Source organism: Lactuca virosa, chromosome 4 (genome assembly GCF_052849685.1).
Source record: "Lactuca virosa cultivar CGN04683 chromosome 4, Lactuca_virosa_CGN04683_v6, whole genome shotgun sequence".
Classification (NCBI taxonomy): Eukaryota; Viridiplantae; Streptophyta; class Magnoliopsida; order Asterales; family Asteraceae; genus Lactuca; species Lactuca virosa.
The window spans coordinates 183773928-183781352 of NC_136429.1; positions in this window are offsets into that span (position 1 = coordinate 183773928).

A 7425-nucleotide genomic window follows, 5' to 3' on the forward strand; every position below is an offset into this window, starting at 1 on the left:
CCTCCTACCAGTCTAGTTTGAGTGCCATCATTTTGAACTGGAGTAAGAACAGGGACATGAGGTCCTTCTTCTACAGATCTCCATACATCTCTTCCAAGTCTTCGTAAATATCTATCCATTCTTTGTGACCAATGATGATATTCGTTTGCCACCAGTATTGGAGCTCTATTGGAACCTCCAACACTGTTGGAAACATTTAGAGATAATGCTTGTGCCATATTTCCTTATTTTTTGAAAAGATTTGTTTTTTTTTAATAAATGAGCTCCAGTGGTATAGAAGGCCTTTTAAAATCAGAGTTCTTGTTTAAAAAGCAACCATTTTGGCTCTGATACCAATTGTTGAGAGAAAAACTTGAGTAACACACTTAAACAAACGTTAGAACAAGTAATAATGCGGAATGAAGTTTAACTCAGTGGATTATAAAGCTCAACAATAATAATAAGTTAGAGTTAGATAGTTAGATAATTAGGTGCTGAAATATAAGGAAATATAAATGACAACAAGTATTATATCAAGAAGACACTATAAGCTGATTCTTAAAAGGGAGTGCAGACAATCCAAGTTAGTAAGTGTGATCAAGCATAGTGATTAAGTCAAGCTGACTTGCTCCTAAGAGATAACGATCTAAACATTATAAGCTGAAGATTTTTAGAGATGACAGAGTAGAGAGTATGATATTCAAGATAGAGATAATTGAGAGAGATAAGTATTTCATTCAGAATAAGAGAACTCTATTTATAGAGTCTCGAAGATTACAAAGTTACATCTGTTCTAAGGTGGCCATGCAAGGCATACTGGACAAAGGAATGTAAAGACATAAAACAGATAAAACTAAAGTTAAGCTTGATGACTTCAATTGCGGATGCAGTCCTTGATTGCGATGGGGAGCTTGACTGCGGATCCAGTTGACAACTTCAGATCTCTTCAAGTTTAAGAGGGTCACTTTTATGTCTCAACAGGCGGCGATGACTTGCATTTCTAAGATAAGATTTTATATATGTTTTACAAATATAGTTATAAAAGCATCGTATCATGAATATTGCGTGCATCCAACAATTCATGTACTTTTTGTAAAAATCATATCCGTTGTATAACGTTTTTTAGGTTCCAAATAAAACTTCATTTTATTATCTGTTAGTCGCAATCAATTATAAACAACTATCTTATATTTAAGGTCTAGTCGTAAAACATTTTGAGAACCGATTATAGTCTTTTAATAAAACTTCATTATATAGTTAAGAGTTTGAGTTTTGGATGACTTTTAAAATCACAATTTTAAATCTCCTTTTAATATTTAAAATCTTATGACCTTATGAGTTTGTAGAATAAAACTCATTTTATTTATAAACTCATTTTACACATCTTATAATATGTAACGACATAAATTTTAAAACAATTTTTCATTTTTCAAACATAATAAAACTCATATAATATTCTCAAAATCTCGTATATCAATGTCATCACCATAAAACATATCCCAGAATCTCAACACTTAATCTTCTGCCAGTGTGTACAAATCATGTCGGCGCCTTCCCGCGACTCTCGTTGGTACCTGAAACACAAATCACATAACACGGTAAGCATAAATGCTTAGTGAGTTCCCCAAAATACTGATGGGTTTTGAGCATTCTAACACTCCTATGGTGTACATGCAACCCTAGAAACCTTGGATCTATGTTTGACTAAGATACATGCAAATAATTATTTTTCCAAGGTTCTTATCCTAACTAGCATGGCATGGAATACTTGAATCAAATAAAACCAGTAGAATTACTTACCTTGTAGTAGTAGTTGATTGTTTGGAGTTTGAGAGCCTAGCACCAATAATGTGGATGCCTCAAATGGAAGTCACAAATCACCACAAACTTGGAAACTTGAGAGAATAGTCACAAACTTCTTGAAATCGGCCCTCTTGGTTTACACACATCCTTTATATAGTGTGGTGGATTAGGGTTACATCCATGTAAACCCTAATACCCATGTCTTTTCATTTCCATGAGATCCATGGGTTAAAGCTCCATGGAGTATCCATGGACTTTCCATGCAAGCCTAGCCCATTCCAAATAAGCATTAGCCCACACTATATAAATACAAGAGCCCATATTTAATTAGTCATACTTTTGATCTCTAAATTAATTCTAAATTAATTATAGATCAACACTAATTAAATAATATGATTTTATATTAATATATTAGAACTTATAATATATTAATAAATCATAACTTATACTATTCTCAAAAGATTATCCGTAAATTGTTCGGGTGAAGTGCAACCCAAATGGACCATGCCGGGTCGGGTCAAGTACATACCAAATATAGTTATGGACTTAGACTCTATCTCCAACAGTCTCCCACTTGGATAAGTATAATAACTATAGTTGCAAGTATGACTTCAGGAACCGATCAGCAATCGTAGCTCTTAAAACTCTGTTGAACTATGAAGCGCCATTTTAGATAAGTGATCATATAATCCTCTGTTCTACATATCAGCCGGACAAATACATGGAACATGGTCTTGCTTATTGTCCAGCATTTGTTTCCCGATTTCCGATTTGTTTGACATAGAACTTAACTGAACACATCAATTTAGTTCTGACTGGGCCCGGTACATAGGTCAAAACAAAATCATCGAGGGGCCCAGATATCGCTTCTAATCCTAGAAGGAACAGATAAACTTCGACTCATATGTTTGCTCTACTACTTGTTGAACTACACACAAAGGCACGGTTTATAACATCGAGTTACCAATGCGTTTTCGTGCAATCAATGCATAACCAACTCATAGGCAACAAATCATATCTCTAGGTTTGAAGACTTATATGATATTACTGTCTCACGATCACTCGAGATAAATTCCATGAAGTGATACAAGTGAGCGTGGGTTGAAGCCAATACTCAGAACTTATGAGCACTCATGAGTGTTGTAGCCCCGCTTTGTCTAACATCTTAGACCTCTACAAGCCAACTCATGACAGTCTTGATTCATATCTACTTCCAACATATGACCGACTGTGGAGAGTTTGAATAATATGATATAAACCATAACATAATTATTCTGGAAGTCAAAACATGCAAAAAGAAATAATATTAAACGATTGACAAGAGATAGCAACACTTTACTCATAAATAACAGATTTTATTTATCATCAAATGTCAATTACATTTTACAAATTTCAAGATTATCTAACTACTAAAACTAATATCATCCTTCAGCCCTATGCTCCGAGCATGCTGGAGATGCTTAGCCCGAGTCAGTCCCTTTGTGAGGGGATCTGCTGGGTTCTCATCCGATGATACCCTCTTTGCCACGAGGATTCCTTCTTCTATTCGATGCCTGATGAAGTGATATTTTCTGTCAATGTGTCTGGATCTTCCATGATCTCTTGGTTCCTTGGCTAAGGCAACCGCACTATTGCTGTCACGGAAAATCTCCATTGGCTCCTTTACACCTGGTACAACTCCAAGGTCTCCGATGAAGTTCTTTAGCCATATAGCCTCCTTTGCTGCCTCGCTTGCTGCTATATACTCTGATTCACAAGTGGAATCAGCCACTGTCTCCTGCTTGGAACCTTTTCAACACTTTGTCCACATAGGTGCTTTGACTAAGTCCAATTAGTCTTTTACTCCTGTTTCTCAAAATCCTTATCCCTAGGATATAGGCAGCTTCTCCAAGGTCCTTCATAGCGAAACACTTCCCAAGCCAGGACTTTACTTCCTGCAGGGTTGGGATGTCATTTCCTATGAGTAGTATGTCATCCACATACAGTACCAAAAAGATGACTATACTCCCACTAGCCTTGATATAGACACAAGATTCATCTTCACTCCTTGAAAAGCCAAATTCTTTGACTTTCTCATCAAAGCAAAGATTCCATTTGCGAGGTGCCTGTTTTAATCCATAAATGGATTTCTCGAGTTTACACACTCTACTGGGGTACTCTGTACTGACAAAACCCTCTGGCTGAACCATGTAAACATCTTCAGCCAAGTTTCCGTTAAGGAAAGCGGTTTTGACATCCATTTGCCATATTTCATAATCATGAAATGCAGCAATGGCTAACAGAACCCTAATAGACTTAATCTTGGCCACTGGTGAAAAGGTCTCATCATAATCAACTCCCGGAGTTTGAGAATAACCCTTTGCAACCAGTCGTGCCTTATAAGTGTGTACATTACCATCCATGTCGGTCTTCTTCTTGAAGATCCATTTGCACCCAACTATCTTACGATCAGGTACATTGTCAACCAAGTTCCAAACTTGATTGTCATACATGGACTGTATCTCGCTATACATAGCCTATTTCCATTTAGCAGCCTCAGGGCCTGCCATGGCTTCCATGTAGCTGTTAGGCTCATCCAGATTTACCAGTGTGTTATCACTGATAAGTGTCTCACCTTCTGCAGTAATATGAAAACCATAATAATGCTCAGGTGCATTCCTAACTCTGGTGGAACGCCTCAGAGGTATAGATTCTTCATTCGGCTCAATAGGAGTTACCTCCTCAGGTTGAGGGCTGGGGTTTGAGGTTCCTTCACCACTTGACTCTTGAATTTCCTCAATGTCAATTTGCCTCCCACTGTCTCCTTGGCTCATGAATTCTCTCTCTCGAAAGAATCCTCTTCTTGCTACAAAGACCACATTATCACTGGGTCTGTAGAAGATGTAACCAAAGGATTTATGTGGGTAGCCGATGAAAATACACCTTTCGCTTCGGGGTTCGAGCTTATCGTGAGTCTCGCGTCTCACGAAAGCCTTGCAACCCCAAATCTTGATGTGGTCTATATTGGGAACTTTTCCAGTCCACATCTCGTGAGGTGTTTTGGCAACCTTCTTTGTAGGGACTAGGTTAAGGATATGGGCGGCAGTCTCTAAGGCATACCCCCAAAATGAGATTGGTAGCGAAGCTCGACTCATCATGGAACGAACCATGTCCAACAAGGTCCGATTGCGCCTCTCAGCTACACCATTCAACTGTGGTGTCCTAGGAGGTGTCAATTGTGAGACAATCCCACATTCCTTAAGATAGTCAAGGAACTCAGTACTAAGATACTCACCACCTCGATCGGATCGAAGCACCTTAATGTTCCTGCCCAACTGATTCTCCACTTCTGGCTTGAACTCTTTGAATTTTTCAAAGGTTTCTGACTTATGCTTGATTAAGTAGACATATCCATATCTACTAAAATCATCAGTAAAAGTCACATAGAACCAATTAGCATCTCTTGTGGCAGTTCTAAAGGGTCCACACACATCCGTGTGTATGAGGTCCAACAAACCTTCACCCCTAGCACAAGTGCCAGTAAAAGGTGACTTTGTCATTTTACCAAGCAAACAAGATTCACAACTATCATCTGACTTTAGGTCAAATGACTCCAAGACTCCATCCTTTTGGAGTTGGCCTATGCGTTTCTTGCTTACATGTCCAAGACGACAATGCCATAAGGATGCTTTATCTAAGCTAGTGGAAGAGTTAATACACAATACATTATTTCCTAGATTATCTACAACAGATACAGTTTCATACACGCCATCACAAGGTAATGCTTTAAAATAAAGAACATTATTAAAGAAAGCATCAATACTACCATTATTATTATCAAAATAAAAGGTAAAACCTTGTTTATACAATGCATGAAAGGAAATAACATTTCTTGCCATTTCTGGCGAATAATAACATTTATTCAAATCTAATGTAAACCCACTATTTAGCACTAAGGAATAAACTCCTATCTTGGTGACAGGTGAAGCTTTCCTGTTTCCCATGATCAAGTTTATCTTTCCCTGCTCCACATTCTCACTTCTTTTTAGTCCCTGCAAATCACAACATATGTGAATACCACAACCTGTATCAAGGACCCAAGACTTAGAATGAGGTGAGTTATTAGACAATATAGTGTATATACCTGCATGGTTGGGTTTTACTTTCCCATCCTTCAAATCTTGCTGGTACTTTGGGCAGTTTCGCTTCCAGTGCGACTTTTCATGGCAATAGAAGCATTCAGCCTCATTAGGGTTAGCAGAAGGAGTGACAAAACCTTTCTTGGTTTTGCTTGAAGAGGAGCCTTCAAGGGTCTTACCCTTGGTACCCTTAGAAGGGTTCTTTCTCTTCTTCCCTTTGCCATGCCCGATTGCCAAGATATTGGCCGCAGTTGGAATAGGAGTAGGAGTAGTAACAACCGATTTACCCTTTAGACCACTTTCGGCGGTCTTCAAGAGTCCTTGAAGTTTGCTGAGGGTGACTTCTTCCTTGTTCATGTGATATGTCATGCGGAATTGATCATAACACGATGGCAAGGAGTGCAAAATGATGTCTATTGCTAACTCCTCAGGGAAGTTCACATTCAGCTTCAGTAAACGGTCCACATACCTTTGCATTTTCTGCATGTGGCCCGTGATGGGTTCACCATCCTTCATTCGGGTTGTTATCATGGAGGAGATTATTTCATATCGCTCTTGACGAGCACTTTGATGGTAGCGGTCCATCAAGTCCTGGTGCATCTCAAAAGGATAATAGTCCTCATAGGACTTTTGGAGCTCGGCTGTCATGGTGGCCATCATGATGCATGCCACTTTTGTAGCATCTCTTTCATGTACCTCATATTCAGCAAGCTCTTTAGGAGTAGCAGTTGGCTCGGGTACCTTCAGCTCCTTGTCGAGAACATATTCTTTGTTCTCATACCGAGTGACCATCCTGGTGTTTCTGATCCAATCTGTAAAGTTGGACCCATCAAAGATGACTCTCCCACAAAGATTCATGAGAGAGAAGGAGCTAGTAGGGTTTGAGCCAGAAGCATTGTTATTGGAAGACATCTGAAAAGAAGAGGGAATAGATTAGATTAGATATAGAGATAGTCCTTAACAAAACACCCAAATGTAATATTAAGGCTAGGACCCAACACAATATTTTATAACTTAGAAGAGGGATGTCGTAATCTAAGCTATAAGATATTTGAAGGTAGGTGAATGACGATTCACCAATTTCCACCATGAAAAACGAAATATTTAATTAGGTTTTAATTGGTTTAGAAACTCCTAGATTCTTTGAGATTCATTGAACTTTCTTCAATGGCATGTTTCAATCTCGAGTGTGCCCTTCAAGTTTTGTGACTGGGATGCCGAGGATCACAAAACAAGGTGTGAAGTAACCATGCAAATTACTTGGTACCCTTAATGTAGGGGTTGGAACTAAAGTTTTTAATATGACTTTACATGTTCCAAAACTTGAGGGCAAGTTTTGTAAACTTTCAAAACTTTTCATTTCTCAAACTTATGAGTTAATGGTTATTAAAAATGAAGACTCTTCATTTTTTGTAACCTATGTGTTCTTTTAATGGTTATTTATAAATGTGACTTTTGGTTATCCATAACTTAAGAACTAGTTATGGACTCCATTAAAACACATAAAGATCAAGAATTAATCTAA